This window comes from Neofelis nebulosa, chromosome 7 (assembly GCF_028018385.1).
Source record: "Neofelis nebulosa isolate mNeoNeb1 chromosome 7, mNeoNeb1.pri, whole genome shotgun sequence".
Taxonomy (NCBI): domain Eukaryota; kingdom Metazoa; phylum Chordata; class Mammalia; order Carnivora; family Felidae; genus Neofelis; species Neofelis nebulosa.
This window is the reverse complement of record NC_080788.1, coordinates 80,907,178-80,935,158: the sequence shown is the minus strand read 5'-3', so window position 1 is coordinate 80,935,158 and position 27,981 is coordinate 80,907,178. Positions and strand designations below refer to the sequence as shown.

The 27,981-nt window shown below is 38.5% G+C and overlaps 1 long non-coding RNA gene across 1 annotated transcript; it reads left to right on the top strand.

Annotated features, from left to right (window-relative positions):
* The first annotated feature begins 210 nt into the window (after window positions 1-210).
* Window positions 211-27,981, top strand: LOC131518233 (uncharacterized). Its single transcript, XR_009264963.1, has 4 exons — window positions 211-422; window positions 19,140-19,246; window positions 26,831-27,053; window positions 27,814-27,981. It is a non-coding gene; the product is annotated as an uncharacterized LOC131518233 (long non-coding RNA).

The window sequence follows — 27,981 nt, the reverse complement described above, 5'->3', positions numbered from 1 at the left end:
CACAGGGGGATTTAAAAAATTCTTAGAAAAAGACATTCACTCTTGAAAATATGCTTTTATTTCACGGTTTTTAAGATTGCTAAACTATTATGCTTTGCGCATACAATAAACAGAAATGGTGTGTACAGCTTCCCCCACTTAAATGAAATAGGGAAAATAATTCAACTAAGCTATTTCTGCAGTCATTGAGTGAATGATGTCATAATGATTTTATGTGAAGAATAGCATCAGTGTTGATGAGTAAATTCTGATAATTTTCAAAGACCTTAGTTTTAGAATGAATAAATGTGGACTAATTTAGGTTTAAAAACTACTATTAATTCTTTTTTTCAATAGAGCTGAAGATCCATGAATATGCATGTTTCCAGTCTTCCTCCTTTGAGTCTTCAACAGACTGTTGAAGTCTAGAACCCTGTCCTAAGGTGTCAATATTCTGATATTGTTGTAATTTATTCATGCAAAATAAGAGAAACAAGGTTTTCTAGACTGTCACATGTGTCTCCTTCCTTAATCAAATACTGTTTAATATATTCTACATGTCAAATATAAATATGTATCATGAGGAATATTCTGGCTCCTGAAGATATGGCAGATTAGGAAGAGAGACAAAATTTACCTAAATGGAAAATCAAAAACAGTCATAACTTGTGATTTTGATTATTAAAGTTCAGTAGAATTCCCAAAGAAATAAATTCTCTTTTTAGCTACTTGCCTTGTTGCATGTTGGTAACAAATACCTCAGTATACAAAAGACCCTACTATGTACATCTGAGAAATTTATGTTTTATTCACCTTCTGCTCCTGAATCTCTACTTATATTCTGGTATTTTTTCCAAAAGAATTACTTTTATGAACACTTTCAATAGGCAAAAAAACAGACAGCAAATATTCTCTAAGTGCTTCCTGTGTACCTGTTACCTTGCCAGTTATGTTGGAGGCTTATGAGATGAAAAAGACATAGCCCCTGCCATCGACATGCTTTATTTGGTAATGGGAAGAGTGGGAGTAGGTTGGGAGTTAGACAAGTACTCAAATGACTTTGATCCAGTCAGAGTAAGTTAAGAATCATGGAGAAAGAACTCAAAATGCTATGGGTGAAAGCAATTGTCTCTCAAAGCATCAGCAAAAAATAATAGTGAGAATCTTCTATGTATCAAATGTATGGGAAATAAAAAGGCAAAGAACATGGGTCTTCATAGAACAGCAAAAATGAGATTCAGTAAATGTTTTTTTCTTTGAATGGATCATGTAAACCTTCAGTTTACTTGATATAAAGCATCATCATATACCTTGAAAGACTCAGTGAAGTCAGTATCATGTTTGATAAGCCTTTCCTGTCCACAGCCTGAGCTCAGGACCCAGGGAAATTTTCCCTTTTGTCTGAGACTCAAGTATTTTTTTTGGAAGCAGACAACCTGAGGGTCCTTTTCTCTTTCAAGATCAGGGACATCTCTTATTAGCATACTGTAGCTGGCATATTTCTAGCACCTACTACCTACCACCACATATGAGGTGTGGTACCTCATTCCTATTTGATTCTCTGTATGACTCCTGGAAATACATTCAGTGGGGCAGCTTTCTGTGGTTCTCACTCTAGGACCACATGTTGTTTCCAACTCATATCTTTGGGTGGACAATGAAACTGAAAACTTAAATCTGTCTTTGTTGGGCTGGCCTCCTAGCTGTTTCAAAGGTTCCAGGGATCTAGATGACATTGCTTCATTGGCTCCTGAGAGAAGTTTACCCATCTAGAAGTCTTGGTCCCACCCCTCAGAGATTCTTATTCAACTGGCCTGAGCAAGAGATTTTTTTTTTATTTTTATTTTTTTTAATATGTGAAATTTATTGTCAAATTGGTTTCCATACAACACCCAGTGCTCATCCCAAAAGGTGCCCTCCTCAATACCCATCACCCACCCTCCCCTCCCTCCCACCCCCCATCAACCCTCAGTTTGTTCTCAGTTTTTAACAGTCTCTTATGCTTTGGCTCTCTCCCACTCTAACCTCTTTTTTTTTTTTTCTTCCCCTCCCCCATGGGTTTCTGTTAAGTTTCTCAGGATCCACATAAGAGTGAAACCATACGGTATCTGTCTTTCTCTGTATGGCTTATTTCACTTAGCATCACACTCTCCAGTTCCATCCACTTTGCTACAAAAGGCCATATTTCATTCTTTCTCATTGCCACGTAGTACTCCATTGTGTATATAAACCACAATTTCTTTATCCATTCATCAGTTGATGGACATTTAGGCTCTTTCCATAATTTGGCTATTGTTGAGAGTGCTGCTATAAACATTGGGGTACAAGTGCCCCTCTGCATCAGTACTCCTGTATCCCTTGGGTAAATTCCTAGCAGTGCTATTGCTGGGTCATAGGGTAGATCTATTTTTAATTTTCTGAGGAACCTCCACACTGCTTTCCAGAGAAGCTGCACCAAAATGAACAAATCAGGAGACTATAGATGCTGGCGAGGATGTGGAGAAACGGGAACCCTCTTGCACTGTTGGTGGGAATGCAAATTGGTGCAGCCGCCCTGAGCAAGAGATTTTTTTTTTTTTTTTTTTTTTATTTATTTATTTATTTATTTTTATTTATTTTTGGGACAGAGAGAGACAGAGCATGAACGGGGGAGGGGCAGAGAGAGAGGGAGACACAGAATTGGAAACAGGCTCCAGGCTCCGAGCCATCAGCCCAGAGCCTGACGCGGGGCTCGAACTCACGGACCGCGAGATCGTGACCTGGCTGAAGTCGGACGCTTAACCGACTGCGCCACCCAGGCGCCCCGCAAGAGATTTTTAAACGCTCACACATGATTGTTATTTGTAGGCAAGTATCAGAATCACCAAGTGTTCTCCATGGACGCCTCTGGGTTCTGGGAGCCCTTCCTCTCTGGTTCTGAGGGAGCTTGACAACTCCTCTATGGTAGGAAGCATGGCTTTACCAAGCCCTAATATTCTAGGGAAAATCAATTAGAATATTTGGGGATCAATTTAAAATATTATGTAAATATTTAACTTAGAAGTCAATATCAGTTTTTCAGGTTCCCTTGGTTCTTCAGTTGACATTTATTTCTTGGGAAGCTAGTATGGCAGCCCCTATCCTAGGTAGATAAGATGCAATTGTGAGAAAGACTCTCTTCTGCTAATGAGAACCTACATAGTATGGTAGAAAGAACACAGGTTTCAGAATCAGGAAATCATTTGTTTGGGTGTTGGCTCCACTATTTACTTTGTTGTGTGACTTCAAAAACTAACTACAGCAAGACAGACTCCTCTCTCCCACCTGGGGCTCAGGTATCATGTCTATAAAATTGAGATATCCATACATAGTTCATGGTGCTATGCATTCAGACTAGAAGTCATACACACACACACATTTCTTCCACTTAACAACCATCTGCTTACTATATAGTAGACACTAAGCAAAATATTTTATGTACTTTTTAAAATGAAAACCCCAAGAAAATTCATTTATAGATGAGGAAACTGAGACTCAGGTTAAACAGCTTGTTCACAGTCACACATATGGAAAGTTGCAGAGGGAAGATTTGTCTGATAATATGGTAGATCATTATAATGATGGCTCCCAATGAATCACACCTCTCAGTGTCAGCCACGTGCCTTTGCAAGTGAAGTTGCTGCTTTTCCTATGAGATAGAAACTATTTATGTCTCCTTGAATCTGTACTGGCCACATGGTAGATGTGATGTTGTGCGAGTTCTGGAGCCTCGGTCTTAATAGACTATGCAGCTTCTACTCTTGTGGTCTTGGAACCTTCAGAGTACCATGCTGTGAAGAAATCCAGTCTAGCTCACTGGAGAAGTGGGGCCATGTAGAGGGAAACTGAGCTTCCTAAACTGACAGCCAATACCAATTTCAGTACATGTAAATGAGACCATTTTGCTGTCTAGCTGTGAAGTGACTGCACCTACCTGAGTGACCCCCACAAGACCAGCAGACAAATTGCCCAACCAACCCTCAGAACTGTGAGAAATAACAAGTAACTGAGTTTTGGGGTGGTTTGTTATGCATCTGAAACAGATAACTGAAACAGGTCAAAGTTCTTGCTTTGAACAACTGTCTAGAGAATAAAATATATAGTATACTGCTTGGCACACAGTATATATTCATTAAATGGTCAGTATTAGGATCGTCATTGTTAGATTAGGAGGCAAAGCATACACATTCAAATATCTCATTAATAGCAGTGATGATAAATAGCAATGTGTTAAACAAACAGATGCCATGGGAATTAGGTGACATTCACTCTGGGCTGGAAGGGTAGGGTGGCATTGGCACTACTAGCCCTTGAAGCTTTCATGCACTTGATAAACCTGTAGAAATCCCATTGTCCTCCAAAACTTTGCCTGGATTAGCTTATGGTCACTAAACTTATAACCGCTGCCCACTTCTTTTTACTGCTTCCCATGTTGTTAATGTGAAAGAATATGAGCCCCTGCTGGTACTTCCCAAAGTCACAGAATTCTATTAAAAAATAAGAGAATTCTATTAAAAACAACTGCCACAGAAAAAGAAAAGTTTAAGTAGGCAATAGGCAATTACCTGAAGGCCTGTTCCCTGATTTCCCTTGGGCAGTTTTCTGGAAGGTGCTGGCATATGAGTCAGTGCACAATTTCATGACTGGGAGGGAGGTTATCAGAAGCAGGATATGCCTTTTCTTTAGGGGAAAAACAAGGCATATCAACATAAAAGTCTTTTAAACACTTTCAATAACCAGAATGATCTTGAATTTTTAAGACATCTTGAACTCCTTTGGAAAGCATTTTAAGTCATCATTGTTTTGATATTGCCAAGAGGTTAGTCTAAGTGTCATTGCCTTTGAAAGCAATTTTTTTAACCAAAAGATAATTTAATCATTAAATGGCAATTTGGTCCAATAAGCAAGAGTAAGGCAGTATCAGCATGAATTTCAAAAACCTGCTAAGAGCTATAAATATAGCCTGCAATATTTTGCAATATCTAAAGTGTTTGGCCTAATGTTGAACATGCTCCATTGTTCAAACCAGCTGTGTTCTTTCACTCTTTCATTTCTATAAAACTAGGATAAAGGCTGTCAAAGCAAATGCGGCAGCAGCGGCAGCAGACTTTCTTGCTGAAAAGTTCTGTGTACATAGTACATAGCAATCTCAAGATGGAACTTTGAATGTTTCAAACCAGAACAAAATCTTCATCTAATTATAAGTGAACTATATTAAGCACAAAAGGCAATTTCAAATTATACTGAACAAAGTTACATTTTACTCTTTGCTTTCAAAATGCATTTGTCGCAATTTTACAAACTAATTGCAAATTCATTTTGCTTAATTTTCTTAGGTTATTTCTTTTATTGCTTTCAAGTGCTCTGCATATTTCTGAACCATCGAAATCCATAAGGAAGATTTAGAGGATCTTTTTTTGTTGTTGTTAATTTGTATTTAAGATGGTAGAATAGGAAATGAATCATTCTTTTTGTTTCTAATTCTTGGATTAATGTGGTGACCAGTAAACCAGTTCCAGTTATTAGAGACACATTCAAAATAGAGGGAGAAAAAGTTACCAGTGATGAGCACATTTGAAAACTAGATTTGGAGAAAGACATGACAGTTTAGAGACAAACTCAAGTGGAGCTGAATGTAACTGACTGCCTTTTATACCTATATGATTGCAGGTCTTTGTATAACTTTGCATGGTTTCTTAAACAGAGGCAGCTCTCCATTTCTACCAAGGTTAGTTATCTGCTATGTAGGTTAACTTTGGCAAATGGTTCATTTAAGGCTGGTTAATTCCAGTTTGTCTTCCCCAATTACATGCTGTGTCTAGGCTAAAACAATTTTAAACTCTAAAATTCTTGCATTCCAAAGTTAAACACAAGTTGAAATTTGTTGTGTTATTTTATATTTACGGTCTGCCCTCCTCTTGCACCGTTAGTAGGGTTGATGGATGGTAGCCAGTGTGCAGCATGTACCATTGCTTTTTGTTTCACTAGTTTCACAGACAAAGCATGTTTTTGTAAGGATTGAATTCATGTTCTACATGGGCTTTATTCATAGCTGACCTAGAGGGACGTGTCAGTCCCTAAAGGGTCTGCATTGTATTCTTAGGGGTGGTGTGTGTGTGTGTGTGTGTGTGTGTGTGTGTGTGTATGTAGGGGGAAGGGTCTCTGGGTGGAGACGGGAGTCCAGTTCTGTATTTTCTCCCCTGCAATGGAACAGACAAGATAGCTACCAGAATTGGATTTCTAGGCCTACATGTTTAATATTATTACTCTATCTTCCTGTGACTAAGTGAATTGTTTATGTGTTTGTTAATTAATTGCCCCCAAATGATAAGATGTGTGTATGCTTCTTTCTGCATTTTGTGGATTTTAGCAGTTTTTGCTTCAGGGGAATGTCATTAAATTGTAATAATAACCTACATTTACATAGCACCTTCAATACTTTTATACTAAAGGAACCTAAAATACTTTGAAATTTCCCTGAATAGATGTAAGAGCTATACATATCTTTCCTTAGATGTCCTGAAATATCATCTTGCCTATAATTAAAATACAGTCATTCTTAAAACATAGCCATAGAAAATGAGAAGTATTATCTCCTTGGCTGGAATTGTAATTAATCAAGGATTTTGGATCTAAGGAGACCATTTAAGGACATAGAGATCTAATGCATGGTTTTTTGGTCTCAGCTCTGCTCTTGCTTGGGTTACTTTCTTCTGACCATCTGGTCTACCACATATCCTAGGAAAGAGTCCTCTCTTCCTTTTAATACTCCTCCTCCTCCTCTTATGCCTCCTCTTCTTCCTCCTCCTTTGTCTTTCTTAATATAGTGACTTGCTCCTTCCTCTTGCTTAGGTGATAGCCAAAGTTTATGGCTCTATTATTGATTAGAAACTATTGGCTTTTCAGATTCTTGCTGAAATCATAATATCAAGATTTCTATTGCCCAATTCGTACCAAACCTCCAGCTGAAAGAAATAGTCATCTCATAGAATGGCCTGAAGTATTTCCAGATGGCTTATTTCTCCAGATATTTAAATATTTACCCTTAGGATCATTTCAAACCACAAGAGACCTGGGTAGTTTAAGCATTTTATTTTACTCTCTCAAGAGATTATTTTTTCTGAATTTTATTTAGTAATTTATTTTCATATTCAAGAATGATTTTGGACAGCTGCTTTTATTGAGCTGTGCTTTACTGTTGTGCCATTTGCTAGATTAAGGGAAGTTGGGAGACAAAGGTCACTTGAAAGTTGTTTTGTTTGTCACAGGAGTGTTACTAGAAAGTGCATGGCATCACACAATCTTCTCTTTATGTGGATCTGAAAGAGACATTTCTCTCTGGTCTCAGTACTGGGAAAGGCTTGGCTTCTTTATAGCAACTGTGTTATTTTTATATCATAGACACTACCAATCATATCATATTTTTCTTTGGCTGCTCACAAACTCGCAGCCAAATTTGTAACCCACTTCTAGGAGCTGTGCAAACTTTATAGCCTGCATTTCTCTGTGCTAATCTTTCTCTTGGTTTTATTTTTCTACTCTTTTTTTTTTTACCCTCCTCTGATTATTTTAACATGATTTACTCTATGTATTTTTTTTAACCTATCTCATATCCTTTGAAAATTAGGGTGCACTAGATATAAACAAGCAAATAAATAGCAAGGAAAAGCATTCTATGGAACCCCAGGGGTGTGTGGATTATTTCACATACAGCCAAGACAGAATGCCCTCTGTCAGTGCTGCTAGGTTGTGTGGCATTCCTAAATCTCATCTCTGGAGACCTGGGGCTTTAGACTTTGTAGCAGGATATTCTACTCGGATTTCCAAGAGGAAAAGGTGCTCTAAGCCCAGGTGGGAATTTTAGTCTTCTCTTGTCATGTTGGATTCCAAAATTCTTAAGGAATGTAATAGGATATTTGAAGTGAATTCCAACTCTGTAAATCCTCCAAATGAAGAGATCACAGGAAGCTCAGAACTGCCTGGTCTTTATGGCTTATGGCTCAAGTATTCTATATGGAAGGGAATCCTCAGGCAGGAGGGAGGAGGCAGAGCCTGACACTAGATGCCCACATTAGGTTGGAACAGCCCAAAGCTGGAAGAGTGAGTAGCGGGCCTGCCCATGTAAGAGAAAGCTGGATGGTCATGATACTGTCTCCAGGGACTCTTCTTTTATGGTTTAGGGAAAACAATTGCCACCAGGGTTCCCAGAAATGATCTGGGGACCAGCAGTCTAGGGCAGGACATTTTAGAGGGCAGGGGTTTCAAGTGGTTAGCAGGTCCATCAGTTTTAGGACCACTGATCTTAGATTCAGTGAAATGATTCCATTTCCTCCCTTGCATGCTTAGCAAACAGTTAAGCCTTTTGCAACAATGCAAGTGTAAGTATGCAATTGTTGCCCTGTTGGAAGGACAGGAATAATGATGCCAAATTACAAATATGAGCCCGGAAAGATGGTTTGGCACTGCTCATGTCCTAATTCCTGCTCTATACCAGGATTCTGGTAAGAAGGTGATTGGGAATGTTGTTTTTTGTTTTCTTTCTTTCTTTCTTTCTTTCTTTCTTTCTTTCTTTCTTTCTTTCTTTCTTTCTTTCTTTCTTTCTTTCTTTCCTATGGAAAATGCTAGGCAGGCCAGGTAAACAAAAAGGAGCCTAGATAAAAGTTGTTGTTTTTTTTTTTTTTTTAACACTGACTCTGTTCCCAGGTGTGAAATTCTGTCCATCTTTGAGATCTAATTTTACTTGAAAAAAATATGGACAGAAAAAGGCAAGAACAGCACACCATCCCTGACTCTCTTACCAGCTTCAGTGGAGGTAAAAAGATAGAACATTTTATCAATATAAATGATTTCCTAGAGCTTCCCCAGGAAGTAGAGTAAGTGGGATTGGGACATATGAGAAACACTTTGAATTTTCTGAAGGAAGATGATAAGGTAATAAAAGCTGAGATCAATTTAGAAAGTCTGACTAGAATTGAGGATCTCCCTGCCTAGCCTGAACAGCCACAATTTTCAGTCCTTGTGTGAATTCCAAGTGACAGCAGGGAAAGGAGTCCTCTGCTCTCCAAACACCATGCAGTCAGTTGTAGTAGTAATGGCAGAGCCCATAGATAATGTTATGCCAACTAGAGGTTGGTGAGAGGTGAGTGCAGGTCTGCAGTCTGAACACCTGGGGCTGGCTTGAGGCCTTTGGCACTGTCCTATGTTTACATGAGTCAGCCCTCAGAGATCCTTTGGCTTCCTGTCTGATTTTTAAGTCATAGCCAGATTGGAGAGGCCGACCAAACTGAGGTCTCCGGACTATAGCAAATGAGAACTTTGGTTTTGACCAGGGTCCCAGATCTCCTTGGGCCCAACCTTCTAGCAGCATATTTGACTTGACTGCTCATAACAAGATGTCACTTAAACCAGTTCCCCTAGTTACTTGAGATAAATAGCACAGAGGGAGAGAGAGAACTGAGGGAGAGTAATATAAAAATGTGTGCTTTTAGCTGAGATTTTCAGCTACTCCTTTTGATTTTCAAAATAGCCCCCATTTCTGAATTCTGAATTTCTGGGAGAAAGATGTCAAATCTAATGATTGCCATTTAGTTTTTCCAGTGATTCATTGGTACTGGGAAATAAGAATTGGAAGGGAAGACACAGGATTGCAGCTGGACCAATTTTGTTTTTTCTTCTCCCCATATTGTCGCCACAATGATGCTATTTTGTATAGGTATGTATCTTCTGCATCCTTAGGCCCTGCTTTAAACTCTGGCAAGGAATATATGAAAAATTTCTCCCTTCAATTCTGTTAAAATTATTTCAGTACACAGTAACATAACCTCCCATTGTATAAGTTTCCAACAGATATTTGAAAAAATATAAAGCACTGTTATATGAACCTTAGAAGGTGAATGGAGTGTGGTCTTTGCCTTCCAATTGAACAGGGAAGTTATGCTATATATTAAGCTATCTATAACACTTGGCTTGCTGCGACACATGTGTTGGAAAATTTGGAAGTAAAGCTCTCTGGATGTTCAGAGAAGCTGGAGGAAATTTTCTTTTTCTGAATTAAAAAAAACTTATTAAAATTTTTTTTTGCCTCTAAAATTTTTATTTTAATTTCAGTTAGTTAAAATATAGTGCTATATTAGTTTCAGGTATATAATATAGTGATTCAACAATTCCATACATTACCCAGTGCTCATCAGGGAAAGTGCATTCCTTGGTCTTCACCACCTATTTAACATATCCCTCCACTCTCTCCCTTCTAGTAACCATCAGTTTGTTCTCTGTAATGAAGACTCTGTTTCTTGATTTCTCTCTCTCTCTTTTTTCCTCTTTGTTCATTTGTTTTGTTTCTTAAATTTCACATATGAGTGAAATCATATGTATTTGCCTTTCTGTGACTTATTTCACTTAGCATTAATACTCTCTAGCTCTATCCATGTCATTGCAAATAGCAAGATTTCATTCTTTTTTATAGCTGATTAATACTCCAGTAGTGTGTGTGTGTGTGTGTGTGTGTGTGTGTGTGTGTGTATCACCTCTTCTTATCCATTCATCAATTGATGGCACCTTGGGCTGCTTCCATAATTTGGCTACTGTAAATATTACTGCAGCTAACATAGGGGTGCATGTACCCCTTCATTTTAGTGTTTTTGCATTCTTTTGGTAAATACCCAGTAGTATTTGGATTGCTGGATCATAGGGTAGTTCTATTTTTAATTTTTTGAGAGACCTCCATACTGTTTTCCAGAGCGGCTGCACTAGTTTGTGTTCCCACCAACAGTGTAAGAGAGTTCCTTTTTCTCCACATCCTTGCCAACACCTTTTGTTTCTTGTGTTGTTGATTTTAGCCATTCTGACAAGTGTGAGGTGATATTTCAATGTAGTTTTGATTTGCCTTTCCCTGATAGTAAGTGATGATGAACATTTCATGTGCCTGTTGGCCATCTGTATGTCTTCTTTGGAGAAATGTCTCTTCATGTCTTCTGCCCATTTTTAAAATTGGATTCTTTGATTTTAGGTGTTGAGTTTTTTTTTTTTTTTAATTTTTTTTTTCAACGTTTTTTATTTATTTTTGGGACAGAGAGAGACAGAGCATGAATGGGGGAGGGGCAGAGAGAGAGGGAGACACAGAATCGGAAGCAGGCTCCAGGCTCCGAGCCGTCAGCCCAGAGCCTGACGCGGGGCTCGAACTCACGGACCGCGAGATCGTGACCTGGCTGAAGTCGGACGCTTAACCGACTGCGCCACCCAGGCGCCCCTAGGTGTTGAGTTTTATAAATTATTTATATATTTTGGATACTAATCCTTTATCAGAAATGTCAGTTACAAATATCTTCTCTCATTTAGTAGGTTGTCTTTTAGTTTTGTTGATTGTTTTCTTAACTGTGCAGAAACTTTTTATTTTGATGTTAGTCCCAATAGTTTATATTTGCTTTTGTTACCCTTGCCTCAGGAGACACATCTAGAAAAAAGTTGCTGTGACTGATGTCAAAGAAGTTACTGCTTGTGTTCTCTTCTAGGATTTTTGTCATTTCAACTCTCACATTTAGGTCTTTAATCCTTTTTGAATTTATTTTTGTGTATGGTGTAAGAAAGTGGCCTAGTTTCATTCTTGCATGTTGCTATTCAGTTTTCCCAGAAGAAATTTTCATTTAGCTGTTGGGAAATGTTTTTCTAGGACTGTAACTTTTGTAGCTAGAACTTGAGAGATATATATTATAGAATTTTAGAGTTAGAATGAGGAGGGAGGGCGATATAGGAACATGGATGACATAAGCTATAAGGCCAAGGGTGGTTTCAGAGAACAGACACTGGCCCAAGTGTAGGGTATATAATAATATTAGTAATAGCTTATCTTTAGGATATTCTATGGTTTTCAGATCTTCCCCCCATATGTTATCACATTTGATCTTTATAACAACTCCACAGGGTGCACCTCTATTTGTTGAGGATCAAGTTAATGAATTTTTTCCTCTCACTGGGCACTAGGGAGCCACAAAGGTTATTTCTGAGATGGGCTTAATGAAGGGCAACCCAGCTAGAAGAATTTTTTTGCAGGCTGCATTGGAATGAGAAAGTCTGGAGTTAAGACAATTCTGACACTATGGTGTTTGTATAGGTGCGAGAACAGAAAGGGAGGAATGAGAAGACACATCCCCAAGTATAATTGCAGATCAAGTGGAAGTGACTTGAATGCTTCAAGAGGGACTCAAAAGCATTATTTTATGAAATTCTCTGCTGTGATCTTTCCTTAGAGTTAATTGTTCTTTGTATTCTCAGAAAATTCTGATCACTTTAGCACTTCTTTCTGCCTCATTTTATTATTGTTTACATATTTCATACTTACTAGGTTGTAAGCTTCTGGCAGATAAAAATAATGCTATTTATCTTTGTCTTCCCTTGGAGGAAGCATAGAGCTTGGTCACTTGCACATAAGTAGTATTTAATAAACACTTGCCACATTTAACTAGTTTGGCAGTGAAAGACACAAAGAAAGCTTAAAAAGCAGGGTTGCAGGAAAGGGTTATTTATTTAAGAAACAAGTGAAATAAAGTGGACAGGATATCCAAGATGGAGTCAAACTTGGTTTAAATCCTGGCACACATTTGTTTTCTAAATGACCTTGGCCAAGTCACTTAATGTTTTTAAGCATTATATTTTCCATCATATGACATCCCAATGATAAAATCAACCTTTTGAGGTTGCTGTGAGGACTAAATAAAACATTACGTGCAAGTTGTCTAACACAGTGTTTGGCATGGAAGAGATTTTCAACCATGTGAGTTCATGTCCAGGTCTGCTCCAGCCCCCTGACTTGAGTATGTTCCTAGACCGATGAGGAGAAGATTAAGAGATGGAAAGCATAAAAGAAAGGAGAAATTAAAGATCAAGCTTCCATAAGATGGAGCAGGCAGAGAAGGTATTTCTGAAAAGACAAGACAGATACTCTTCCCTTTAAATAGGCAGAGAAGGAATAGTGAAAATTTATTTTCAAGTGAAGAGTAGTAGTTTCAGGAACACTGATCTCAGAAAACTTGGAAGATTATCTTCTAAAGGTGAGAGGTATGGGGGAGGGGATTGTAAGTGCGGTTGAGTACTGGAAGAGAGTAAATAATATCTGGAACAGCTGCTGTGGGTATTGGGGCAGGGAATGAACAACACAAGAGAAAGATTGCTTAAAAGTAATTAAGGTCAGTAAAGCCTGGATGGCATGAGTTTGCTGTTGACACAATCAGCAAGGCATCAAAAAGCATGAAGGACATGTATACATATATATTTTTTTTTCTGCAAAATAAAGGTATACTGATATATTCTGTCAAAGAAACAGAATAGCTTGCCCAATCTACTGTTATATTATATCTGGAAAAGACTTTAGAGATTATGTAGTTCAACCTAAGCTTAGGTATGGGAAATGAGTGTGACTTGCCAGAAATTATTTTACCAGGAGGCCATATGGCATAATGGTTAAGAGTGTGGCATTAGGATCTGCCTGCTGCATATGAATCCTAGCTGTGTAGCCTTGGACAAGTTTTTTAGCCTTTATTATTATAAAATTATCCTGTGCCTGAGATACAATAGTCACTCCATGAACATTATCTAGACTCAGATCTCCTGATTCTTCTGTACTGTTCTGTCTGCTACATGAGTCTGCCTTGTTGACTGACAGAACTCCCTAAGGATTGACCATGGGTAACGGACTGTAATCTCTTTTGGTGCAACTCTTTTTATTTTTTATTTTTCTTATTTATTTATTTATTTATTTATTTATTTATTTATTTATTTTTTCAATATATGAAGTTTATTGTCAAATTGGTTTCCATACAACACCCAGTGCTCATCCCAGAAGGTGCCCTCCTCAATACCCATCACCTACCCTCCCCTTCCTCCCACCCCCCATCAACCCTCAGTTTGTTCTCAGTTTTTAAGAGTCTCTTATACTTTGGCTCTCTCCCACTCTAACCTCTTTTTTTTTTTTTCCTTCCCCTCCCCCATGGTCTTCTGTTAAGTTTCTCAGGATCCACATAAGAGTGAAACCAAATGGTATCTGTTGTGCAACTCTTTGTGAAAAACATATCAGAGGGGCGCCTGGGTGTCTCAGTCAGTTGAGCGTCTGACTTCGGCTCAGGTCATGATCTTGCAGTTTGTGAGTTCAAGCCCCGTGTTGGGCTCTGTGCTGACAGCTCAGAGCCTGGAGCCTGCTTCTGATTCTGTGTCTCCCTCTCTCTCTCTCTGCCCCTTCCCCCGCTCATGCTCTGTCTCTCTCTCTGTCAAAAATAAATAAACATTAAAAAAAATAAAAATAAAATAAAAATAAATAAGAAACACATCAGATATATTGGGCTTATATTAGATATATTGGGCCCATATTTCTTATGAATTTGCATTCTTAACCTTTGACAAATCAAATTTTCTCTTCCGTGTTTCCACTGAATTTATACAGCACCTTCACGATAAGGATGATCTTGCTTGAAATACTTGTAATGAATGGTCTTTATATATAATTTATGAAACTGCCTTATTTCTTTCAACATATAGTTTTTACAACCACTTACTTTTGAAGACTAATCTCAATTTTCTTAATCAGAATTCTGTTAAAAAGAGAACCCTGTTTAATGTGTTTTTGGGTAAGAAAACCAAGGCACAAGGAGAGTCATTGAGTTTCCTGAGGCCAAACAATGGCAGAAATGTGGGATATGAAGCATGGATTATCCATAGAGTGTGGCTTCTCTTCCAATCATAACCTCAAACCAACATGAGCTGATCCAGAGGCCTGATACATAGATCATTAAGGCACTAAACTCCCTTTTTTAGAGCCCAGAAATAATTATTTCTTTCCTCTACTTCTCTGACTTCCATTTTTATAGTAATGAAGAAAGAATTAAAAATCAGGCCTAGTAAGACCATTTGGGCCTCAGGAAACAAATCAATTGTTTGTGTTTCCTTCATTCCAGAGATATTCTGAGGGTTGGTACACACCAGCCTGGAAGAGAGAAAGATCCATGGACCATCTCATTTCTGACTCACTCAGCCAGCTGGGTGTTGAGACTATTTCCATGGCTTCCAATCCGTCAGTGCTTGAAAACATTTACTACAGAAAGGATCGCTGGCTGAGGGAAGACATTTGTCTAATTCGGCAACAGCACTTTACACTGCATTTCCAGATTATGCCTCTTCTTGAAAATGATCTATTACAGGAGCAGTTTATAAAATTAAACACTTGTCATTATGCAATGTAAAATTCATGAAGCAACCAAATGTCAGGGATCTACATATTTAAAAGATGGGAGTTTTAGCATTTCTTCCCTGGCAGGGATTCTGAGCAGAAAAAGGCCCAGAGAAAAACATAGCTAATCACAAAGCTGTTTTGGAACAGACCAAACAACTCCTTTTTGGAACTGTTAGTCCAAAGGGACCCTCTTTTCCTAATGAAAAAAGTAATTATTTCTTTAATAAATATTTACTGAGTATCTACTATGTGCCAATCACTATGCAAAGCATGGGACAACATCAGTGATTATAAGCAATGTTCTGTCTCTCAGGGAGCATACATTCTAGTGAAAAGTGGGGTTCAGGGAGGCAGGCAGTAAACAAGTAAATAAATGAACAAGAAAACAATACTTTTGACACTCATGGTTCCCTCCTTACCCATAAACATTATTATTTTTTTTTTTCTGTCAGAGAAAAAGGAGATCTATCTCTTTAAACTACAGCAAACTTTTTTGAATTGCCAGGGCTAAATCACTCATGTGTACAGTTAACACTAAGCAATTGTGGGGTGCAGAATCCCATACTAGATTCAGAAATGATGAAATACTGTAAGGTGAAAAAGAAACTAGCTGTCTGTAAGGAACTTTCTTTTGAAGAAATATAAACCACACTCTTGATAAAACTGAAGATCATACTGTTAAGACCCTCTAAACCATGCTCTCTTCTGGTTCAACTTTACTTCTAGCACTGCAAGAAAGGAGTAATAAGCATTTATCTCCAGGGTTAGCCTGTGAGAGATGTGGGAGCATTAGGCAGCTTAAGCTCTTGCTTAGGGGCCCAATTACCCATCCATTGCATGCTCTTGAAGAACATTCCCTGCTACTGGGACCAGTAACCTACAAGTTTACTTCTAATGACTTCTTCATAGGGAACCACACCTACTGGCTATAGTTTTCTTAGGATGTTTGTCCTACCAGCTTGAGACCCATGAATATGCTAGTGCCTTCTCCTCAGAGCTCTGTTGTCAGCTGTCACACCACTATCACCAGTTCACTTTCAAGGCCAGGTGTGTCATTGACATTGAGACCTGGCTGCTTTGGCATATACAGGAATTTTCAACATGGAATCATGGCTTTGACATAATATTTTAACTTCTGTCTTTTAGTGTTTTAAAATATGCATCATGGTGAGAGGTAAAGGTATAGTAAGAGTCAAAAATGTTGGTTTCACATGTCAATTAGTGATGACACAACAAAGAAAACAGTGATTTTTATACATTGAAAGTGCCATTTTTGGTGTCAAAACAGCTACATCAAGATGATTATGTTAAAGTGGGTGCATCATATCACAGTGTCAAAAGTTGTTGAAATGCCCTCTTACTTCATCTTCCTTGCTCATCTAGGGTAGCCTGTTCCAAGAAACTCTTTAATCTGAAAATAACCTGAGTGTCCAGTGTCAGTAACAAACTACACTAAACAGATGTCACACAGCATTCCTGCTGAGGCATAACAGCATCACGCACCTATGTCAGAAAGCAGGGAGCAACTATGGGGGGTGATGAATCCTCAGGCCATAGCCTGTGGTCCAGCTTTTTGTGAACATTTATATTTCCCTTAAAGTGAGACTACTTGAGGAAGGATCTCAGAGGAGAGATCTGAGACAAGTGTGATCCACCTTAGATTGCTATCAAGGGGCAAGTGTATTTTGAGAGGTTAATAAGACCTAGGTTTTGGAAGGAGTGAATGGGTCGGGGAGAGGGGGCAGGGGGAAGACTTCTGTGTGCAAAATATTCCTGTACAAGTGATGCCAAGAGACAAATTGGAGTTGGACATGTGTTCAGGGAACATGTGTTCAGAGAAAGTGGGATGTAATTGGCAAAGAGCCTTGAGTATGTGAAGCTACAGAAATTTGATGTGGTATTAAGAGGCAATAAGAAACTATTATGGATTTTTAACAGGTGACTTACATAATAGCAAAGTGGTTGAAAGACTAACCAAGCTTTTTTGTGAGATAATCTGGTACAGGAGTGGAATTAGAAGACAGAAGAGCTTCCTTGAAATTACTCTACAACCTAGGTATAAGGCATTGAGGATTTAAACCCATTTGCAAAGACTACATAAATGGAAATGAAGCTGTATATATGAAGTAAATCAAGAAAGAATTTGCAAGATTGGGAAAGATTAAATATGGGGGATAAAACAAGGATAAATCCAAAATGAATCTAAGGTGTTAAATTGAGTTGAAAATTGGGCATATTGTTGCCATTGATAGCAATGGACATACTTGGAAAGCATGTCTGCTTGGAGGCAAGAGTCAGAGCCCAGAGTTTACTTATCATAGTGTTGATGGGACAGCCAAGAACTATTCTGTTGCAAAGGTAAGTGGTGATATGGACATGGAAAGAGGTTGTAAAATCACTGTGGAAATGGAGGATTTTGGAACTGTCTTTGAAGAAATGGGAGCTAAACTCTTGTGAGCAAATTGTCATCAATTACCATCATCATCACCATTGTGTAAGGATACAGTGGGAATAGGTAAATACATTTGTAAAGTCACAAACATTTATAGACAAAACCCAAGTTTGATAAAGTCCCCAAAGAAGAAGATATAGGTGAAAAATTGAAAACAATGAGGTATTTGTAAAACAGAATGAGTAAAGTAGAGAAGAGAGTGCTTCGAGAAAGAGGTACAGTCAGGGTGTCATGATGAAGCAATGAATTCATAGACTAGGAGCAGAATTTGACCATTTGACCTTCTGGAAAAGCTGATTTCCTTTTTTAGAAAGTAGTGAGTTTACAGACAGGATTAAGTAGGGAGTAGCTGGTGAAAAAAAGGGAAGATTATAATAGAACTCAGTTTGAAAAGGATGGAATCAAAGTTGGAAGGGACATAGAGGTCATCCACTGTGACTTCCTCTTTATTTCAGGAATCACTTTCACAGTCTGTATCCCTAACAGATATTCCCGCCACCTTGTTGGAAGGATGCCCCCTAATTTGTCAGGCAATTGGTTCCATATTTGAACAGTGGGATAGTGGGTCAGTGAAGTTTTCATTTCACTGAGATAAAAAACAAAGCTTGGAAAGATACAAGTACAGAAAGATATTTTCTGGTAGCAGGAAAGTACAGAATGATCAAGTGAAGCTCCATATTTAACTAGAAGAGAGGCTTGTATTGGGCAAGAAAAAGAGACATTAGAGAAGAAAGGATGAAATAATCTAGAAAGAGAGGGAAGATAAAGTCTCTTAGAGGCCAGAGGCAGGAAGTGATCAGACACAGATGGAAAAGTTATTTTCTTTTTATTTATCCACCCATCAACCAGTGCCTGGTACAGTGCTTTTAGCATAGCATGTGTGCAATAGAGAGACGTGCTGATTGATTGAGAAGAAAGGTACTTTTGAAATCTAGGAAAAGATAAAGGGAGGGAGTTGAAAGCAGATCTAGGATCTAACTAATGCTACAAATCTTATGAGCTAAGGAGCAAAAGAAAATTCAGAAGCATTACTTTTGGCCACTGAAAAGAAAATGGCTGTTGTTTAGTCAATTTTAAAGATAATGATTAAAAAAAAAAAAGAAAACTATCTGACTCCTTTGTACCTTCTCCCAAAACTGAAGTAATAGACAAGGCATTCAGATCAAATCATCTCTCCTGGAAGATGAGACATGCCAACAGAACCTCAGCCAGATGGGAGCTGTAGAAAGAGGCTCAAAGGGACATTTTGTTGCCCAGTCAGTTTGGATTTAAACCAGGTGCCTCCAGGGTAGAAGGCCAGCGCTTCGCCAGGCAAGAGCATGGATGTAAGCTGCCATTGTGTGAAAACAAGTTAAGTTGCTTGGTTCCAGGGAATATGATCCAAGTGTCATAAATGCATCTGTTTAATAATGCGTATCAGTAGCTGTTCCAGAATTTGGGTGCCTTGAGCTGCCTTTGTTTCCTCATTTCCAGAAACATGGACAAGCCTGTGTCTTAACAAAAGCACTAGATGGCAGCATAAGACATCTATTCAACTGTCTCTCTCCACAGGCTGCTGGAATTTTGACAGCTACAAAACGGTACCTGTGGTTTTGTGTATAAAACTGGTATAACTGTTTGTACATTTAAAAAATGTAACAATAAATTAAACATAAGGGAAAGGGGTTGCTAATAAATACAGTGTTAGACTGCATTTTTGTATACCAGGTGACAAGCTCGGGCATTCAAACCTGATTTGTGCAAGGGGATAGGCAGGATGGGAAGCAAGTTGAAGGAGCTGCAAAATGTACATGCTGAGTGGTTATAGCTTCCTTGAGGGTTGTTGTTGATTTACCCATATGTCTGTATGCATTACACAGAGGTGAAAATCTAGGAAAGTGAAGGGTACGATATGTCTGAAAGTCTGGTAACGAGGGATTCTAGATTCTGTGATTCCCCTAACTCACTGTTTGGATGCGTGGAAGCTGAAAGTGTGAGCTCATTATATCTGTTTTCCTTAAAAAGGACACAAATCATGCCTTTCCATTCTCTTAGATCCATGTATCATTTAGAAAATGGGCCTCTTAAGCCTGCACACATCCTTGCCTATAGGACTGGGCTCAGTAGGCACAGTTATCTTTTTCTCTGTTGTGTAGGCTGATTCACTTTTTTTGGTTAGAACAAACTGTAGTCCGAGATGCCAAGGGTATGAGTTTGATTCCCGTAAGGGCCAGTTGGCTTGCTACAGAGAGGTGGAAAACAAAAACTATTCCAAGGCTATGTATAGTAAAGCTTGCTCTACCAGCTGTAATATTCTTTACCACTCCTAGAAAAAGAATTCAGAGCACAAGTTCTATCAAGATGATCAGAAGCATTATCTTTTTATTCTTTCTTTCTTTCAACAAATATGTATTATCTACTAAGTGCCAGGCATTGTGCTGGGCAATGAAAGATCTAAGACAAAAACAACCCCCCCCCCAAAAAAAAAAGACACAACATGATATAGCATAATATACATCTTTCTTTATTACACAGACAATAATAGAGGTTCCTACTAGTATAATGACACATGACACATAGATCCATAATATCTTATTTGGGTCTCACAAAAACCCTATTGTTTGGATCTTTTTACAGATAAGGAAGCTCAAGTTCAGAAATAATTAGAAATTTGCCTAAGATCATAGCCAATAAGTGGTACACATGGCATTTGAAGCTAGGGTTTTGATTCCAATTCATGAACTTTTTTCACTACACCGTACAACTATAAAGAAAATGCTTTATATTATATTATATTATATTATATATATACATATATATTACCATTTCAAACTCTTCTGTCGAAAGCATTTTTATCTCAGAAATGTGCGAAATTTAGATCAAAGATTTGAATTCAAGTACTGCATGATTATTAGTAAATAATGGTAGGAATAAAATTTACTAACTGTGGAATAAAAAAAATATAAGATGCCAAGGAGGAACATTCCACCTTGGTTTGTTGTTGTCCCTAGTGCTGGTTTACAACTAGGACAAATGTTCTTTTTAATAGCAATTTTCTTTTCATAGAGTGGACACACATATTTCTTCTGCTGAAGGAGTGTTTTCCATATATTATTTCTTTATGTCACATACCTCTTTCTCTCATTTCCCTCATTGTTTCCCCTAGGTTTCTGTCATGCTCCATAAAGTATGCTCAGCTCCTTGCAGACTGACTGGCATGTAGTGTTTCCTCATTTATTTGTTGAATAAATGGAATGAATAAAAATAAAGAGTCTCTATTTATTTGTTCTCACTTGGTCCAGCCCAAGCCAGTCTCCTGCCTCTTTCCAGAGGATCTCTCCATTTTAAAATCAGGATTTACTTCGAATCTGATCTACTAATCAAGGCTGTCCCTACATTTTTCTAATATTGTATACTCTCTTGCCACATGGTTTAGCGCTTGTTTTTGGGTTTTCTGGCATTGTTTTCTAGTTGTTTCATGTAAGAGAGTCGTGTTTCTTCAACCAGAGTTTGAGGTCTAGGAGGGCAGTGCTTGTCATCACATAACATCAGTTTAGTTGCTTCTCACAACATTTTGCCTATTTAAATCTGTAAATTCTGTGTGGTCATGCCTTTTTGTGATGGCACATTCGAGTCTAATCCCATCTAGAGGCACTTGAGCATGAGCAGGGATGTGGAGATGCTATCTTTTGGAAGGTGCTGCACCAGGTGAAATCATCCTGTTTCAATGTGGGCATTCAGACCAACAAAGAGGCCGTGTTGCTTTATACCTGCAGCCTGCTGATTGCCCATTTTAGTGATCTAGGTCCATCATCTCTCTTTTAGCTAGTCACAAAGGGCCAGTTGTAAACAACCACTGCCCAAATTGTATCACATTACCCAGGAGATGAGCAAATGCCAGGAATAGCCTCAGTTAGAGTCTAGAGGGCTTGCAACTTACAGCCTGTGATGTAATCAGAAGCAAAGACCATAAAAAAGTAGGTTGATTTCCTTTTACTTACCATTCAATGAAATGAATCATTTAAACACTCAGTGATTTTTTTTAAATAAGCTTTTGACATAGAGATTAATGACGTTCTCCCCACCCCATGCGTTCTATGTGCATAAGCCCAAAGTTGGCTTATCCATATGCAATATGTTGCTATCTATATGGTCAGATCTGAAGTACTCTACAAATGCCGCAGTTTTTTCCTGCTGGCCTATTACAGTATAACCTTTAGCATCATTTATTTTGGATAAGGCATCCAAATTTCTATGGAAATGGATATTACCTGGCAGAGACATTAGAAATTACCAACAAAGAGTAATTCATTGGGTCATTTAATTTTCACTCAGCATCAGCAACCTCCACCCCCACCCTGGCTCAATTCCATCCCCACCACATAGAATCAGCAGGAGGGCAGAAAATGAAAATTTACCACTCAGAGGTAGAAAGTTCTAAAACAATCTTTATTTGAGACCAGAGGTGAAAGGATCAAAAGTCTGAAGAACCCAGAAGTATGTATGTATTTTTTTTCTTTTGTGGGGTTCTGGAGAAGAGAGGAGGGGTAGGATCCCAATTCCACATTTTTAATCAGTGTGTTTCCAGGTTGGCCTGAGGTTTGAGGTACAGGGTCACTCCATATCGCGTCTGATCAGCACTTAAGAATTTACTGATAAATGGCTCTCCCATCAAATCCCTCCAAACCCTTCAATAGCTGCTCTTGCCTACAAGGATGGGCCTTTCTGAAGGCTCCTGATGACTCACATCTCACCTTGCCAGAGGTCCAGAGAAATACACATTTTTGTGGTTACTATGTTCAGGAGAGGACACAGCAACTAGAATGGGAGTTAGGGGAGGGCATGCAGCCTGGGTCCAGTGTCCTCGGTTTTTGTAGTCTTTGTGATGTTTGTCTGTATTTCATCATCTTGTGTTTGTAAAAATAGCCATGGATAGCCTAATAATTTTTTTGTAGGTACCACATCTACAGAATTAAGAGATCTGTGACGCCAATTAAGTAGTGAATATTTAAGGGATCAGATCCATTAAAGTGACTCAGACCAAACTACCTGAACTGCCAAAGAATCAGCTTTGCTTTGGTGATGTGCCAGGAGCTGGACTGTTTTAGTGGGAAGAGTGAGAATCAAAGGATTGTGTGTGTTTGTATGTGTGTGGTGTGGTGAAGATGGCAGGTGGTGTGTGCATGGAGTGTCAGAGAGTGTGTATGCATGGGTCGGCACCTCTGTGTATCTCTGCGCACGTATGTGTGTGTGCACAGTGAATCTTATATTCCCTTGTTTAGTGGAGTTAATAGGACTATTATTGTATGGTTTTAGGCAAATTGTTCACTTATGTTATTCACATTTCCAAATATCTGCAGCTGGGTCAAATGAAAGCTGGACTAAACTGTACCTTCAGTTAATCTACTCTGCTGTTTAGTTCTTCTGAGCAGCTCAAATGTTGATAGACCATATGTGGTCCAGATCAGACAGCATGGAGTTCTAGAAGTGGTTTAGGGTTGGGGAATAGAATTCTGACCTGGATAAATCCTACCTGTATAACAACTACCTCAGATGTTTGCTACGAGGGAAAAAAAACTAGGCATCTCCTGAAAAGTGCTCAGCATGTGGCATCTCATTTAGCAGGCATCCAACCAATGGACCTTCTCTTTCAACCTGGCATAGTGAGCAGAAATGATGACTTAGCCCTTTGCTTTTGTTCTGCTAACTTTAGAAGACATAATATAAATCTCTTTTTGCCATCCTCCCAAAAAATTCACTTTATTTTCCAAATAGTGCTAGAACGTAGTAACAAAGTGGTCCCAAATAGCACGCATTTCTGATATGAGGAAATACTTCTTTATGTCTACTGTGGGCTCTAGACTTTTGGTGCCTTTGGGTAATCACATGACTTAAAGCAAGACTTGCAAGAACTCTAAGTCACTATTTTTTCCACACTAATGTAAAAATTACCCTTTAAAGGCCTAACTCAAATTTTCTATGTTGGCCCACAGCCATCTGTCACCTTTGTGAATTTTGACTGCTACTAGGGTTACATGTTCTGAAATAATTTCTTCCATGATATAACATTTCTCCAACCAAATATTTAGCTCTAAGTGTGCAAGGTGTGTGCAATATTTTTTTCTGTAGTATATTCTACAGTGAAAATGTTTATTGACTGGTGGATGACATTGGTGATTTCATTTTCTAGGGAGTAATTATTATCCAAAACGTAGACTACCACATTTGGATTTCTTGGTTTTTCTTCTTCCTTCACTACTTTACCTATTGTAAGCCCCCTCCCTACTCCATCCTCTGTACCCCCAGACAATGGACAGGACAGAGGAAATTTAATCTGGTATCTTGGTCCACTCTTAGATGAAAGAATTTGAGAAGCCATTGCCTACAATGAGATTTTTGAGTTCTCCAAATTATCCATGCATTCTTTTTTTTTATTATTTATTTAAAGATATTTTTAAATATTTGTTTATTTTTTGAGTGAGAGAGACAGAGCATGAGTGGGAGAGGGGTAGAGAGAAAGGGAGACACAGAATCGGAAGCAGGCTTCGGGCTTTGAGTTGTCAGCACAGATCCTGACGTGGGGCTCGAACTCATGAACTGCGAGATGATGACCCTAGCTAAAGTTGGTCACTTAACCAACTGAGCGACCCAGGTGCCCCCATGCATTCTTTACTACTATTAGTAAGGGCTCCTAGAGAGAAGCTCATGAAAACTTTATACAAGAACCACTATTATTGCAGGGAGGTAAGGGTTAAGCATAACATATGAAATTAAATGTAAGTTCTGCAGCTGTTCAGCTGGGTGTAATAATACACACCTGATACTACTTACATTCTGATGTCCTAGTTGCTGCTAACAACTTTTAAACAAAGAAAGCACAGAATATTTGCATAACTAATTCCAAGTTTAGGAATTTGCTTTATTATCGTTAATGAAAAGAAGGGGAAAAACTCAAGACTATATAACTTGTGGAATCAATTAAATGCTCTCGATTTCTTTCTTTTATTTGTTCATTCATTCTTTTGTCTGACTTTCCTTCTTTCTATCCTATACTGCTAAAGGTGATGATTAGGGGAGTGAAATAAGAGGATGAGTTGGGAGAGGTGTTGTGTCCCAAGTGGGCCAGTTCTCTTTTGCTGGTCTCTGTCATGATGACAACTGAGAAAATATTTCTTTTTTTTTTTAATGTTTTATTTATTTTTGAGACAGGGAGAGACAGAGCATGAACAGGGGAGGGTCAGAGAGAGGGAGACACAGAATCTGAAACAGGCTCCAGGCTCTGAGCTGTCAGCACAGAGCCCGACGCGGGGCTTGAACTCACGGACCGTGAGATCATGACCTGAGCCGAAGTCGGCCGCTTAACCAACTGAGCCACCCAGGTGCACCAGAAAATATTTCTAACAGCCCCCATGTCTCCATTTCAGCAGCTCCCAATATCACACTGTCCTAGCACTGGAGTACCATGGGCTAGTCCCCACACTATAGGAGGTGCTTTAACATAGCTTCTGTTTACAAACAGCAGACAGCCTAAGTACTCTGGGCACATTTCCCATATGGCATATATGTGGCATGTATCTGGGTTTTGCCAAAACATTGGTGACTTTACATACATTCTCAAAAGTCAAATGAAGTCAATTTCTGGGGCCTGAAACAGTTTAACACTAATAACAGCTCTTTCTCTTCTAGTTTTTACAATCCTACTCCTATTACTCTTTCAGAGTCCATTAAGATGAAGGCTCAAGGGCTAAAAGACAAAGTCAGTGGGCTTTTGCTATTCGGTGCATACTAAGCAGGTCACATACCTGCTATGGGATGAATGGTAAAATGGCTTTGATTTCTCAATGGTGGTAGTCATACTTCTAAGAAACATAACTTCATTTACTTTTAGAGGCGAAGCCAGTTGCCTTAGGCCCTTGCCAACTTCTGCCAGAATCAGGTGCGGGGCCTAGAGAGGTGAAGTGGGCATAAAATGACTACTTCTGGCTTTATTCTTCTTTGATGATTTACGAATGGCTCTATTATTATGAAATCTGAAGCAAAGAGCTGAAAGAGGCTGACTTAAACTTGTATGTCCCAGAGCTCCAGTTGGCTTTGAAAAAAGTAACAGCATTGAGGTGATTATCATTATGTACAATAGAAAGGTATGAAAATGGAAATGACTTGTCTAGGGTAACTTGAATTTACTTTTTTTGGGAGATAATATGGAAAAGATCAAACCTTTAATGTCTATTCCTCATCTTTCCCATCCTTTACCCCCACTCCTATCTTTCCAGAAAGCTGGTGTTTACAAGGTTTTGAATGTGTACAGAAGCAGCCAAATCTGTTTGAGAGCCTCAAAAGTATTATCTCAGGGAGGTATTCATCAGAACCATAGGGATCTCCACTGAGGAAAACAGTATCATATTCTTAGGGCAAACAATAGGTAAATTCATTTGCTTATAGGCTATGCACAGCGAAATATACAAAGGATCCATCCCCATTGCTTATTGAATGCTTTCTGGGTTATAGATACATCATCCCACCAAATAAAACAGGTAGAAATCAATATAAATTGTATAATTTATGCAGTTTATAATGTAATTTATAATGGGAGAATGACCGCCTACTATCTGTAGGCAATGTAACCTAACAGACCCATGATGACTGTCTCTGGAGCCCTCCAAACAAGGGAGGACTTTTTCTGGCCACTCCATAAATCCTGGCTGGGGCAGCATAATTTTCTTGTAAATTTATTGACCCCTACAGTGCTGAGTTAGGTATTTTTTTGAGGATTTAGAAATAGACTACTTAATGACAAATCTTGGTCACTTCTTGATTAGATTGTTCAAGTTGATTACCTTGGTCAAGGGAAACAACGTTTTTAAGACTATTATAAATTAGTTTGCTGTAGTGTAGAGAAAAATGCTATTTGCACAAGCTATGGTACAAAAAATCTCACCAGTTCCCTGTATTTAGCCACATGTCTTGCAAATACATACTACTAATTACAGGAGGAACTAGGGGAACAATATAAAGACATGTAATAATGCAGTGCATGTATCAGCCAGCATAGGTGAAGCTCTATAACATAAACTTTCTAATACAGTAACTTTACACAATGAAGGTTTATTTGCTCGTGTCATAGTCTAATGCAAGTTGGTGGAGTGGATGGGGGGTCTTCTACACAAGCTTCTTTCATCTTCTAGGGCTTGGAAATACTCCATTGGAATATCTGAAATCAGCTGACTAATGAAGAATGAAGAAAAGATGGAGAAGGTACAATCATTATAAAGTGCCTTGACATGGAGGTGACACATGTTGCTGCTTCTCAGGTTTTATTAATGAGAAGAAGTCACATGACCCCATCTCATTGTAACAAGTCTGGGAAATGTGGCTGACCATTCACCAAAGAAAAGAACACAGATAATGGTGAGTTCTAGCTGTCTATTACAGTACAACTCACTGCTTTGGCAATAGCAATATCTTTTCGTAAACATGGGACAAGCCTTTTTTTTTTTTTTTTTTTTTTTTTTTTAATGGGACCAGCTAAGGCTTATTGCCAGTATTTCATGTAATAGTTTGTAAAAGAGTTGCAGACACAATAGGGTGACTGTTAAATTTTCCTTTTGTATTACCTTCTCTCAAAATACATTCCACCACTGAGTATTGTAGCTGGGGATCACTGTTTCAGGGTGATAGTAGTGGATTCACTACCAGTCAGATCTTGTCAAGTGAGCACACACCACAGGCCCTTGATCTGAGCCTGGGTAGCTGGTTAAGAGGGCTGTAAATTTCAAGACCATTCCATTCCCAGGTGCCATGGCACCTCGTGTTTCATTTCTAGCTCCTTGGTGAGAGTGTCTCCTCCCATTGGCATGACATTTAGATTGTTTTAGTGGCTCTTAAGATGGGTGTGAGAAGAACAGAAAAGCTCCTTTGAATTGTAATCAGTCTGTCTCCAGACATAATGCTAGCAAAGATGCTTAAACAGCACTCTGTAAAGATGTTAAGAAAATATTTGTAGTGCTTCACACACACCTATAGACAAAAAACAGTTCTTGTTGCTGTAGAAGCAGCAACACTGTACAGCCTTAATTAAAGCATCATCTGACCTGTTTTTTTGTTTTGTTTTGTTTTGTTTTTTTGTTTTTTGTTTTTTTGTTTTTTGTTTTTTTTTTTAATGTTACAGTTGCAGAATCCTGCTGAAGAAAAGGATTAATTACAGATGAGCTGTGTGTCATGATAATTAACTATTGCGGCTTCCCTTATTTGCTACATTCTGGTACTTTTTCCGCTTTAGTAGATTCAAGGAATGAGGATTTTTATCACATCCCCTGCCTGATGTCCCTGATGGATT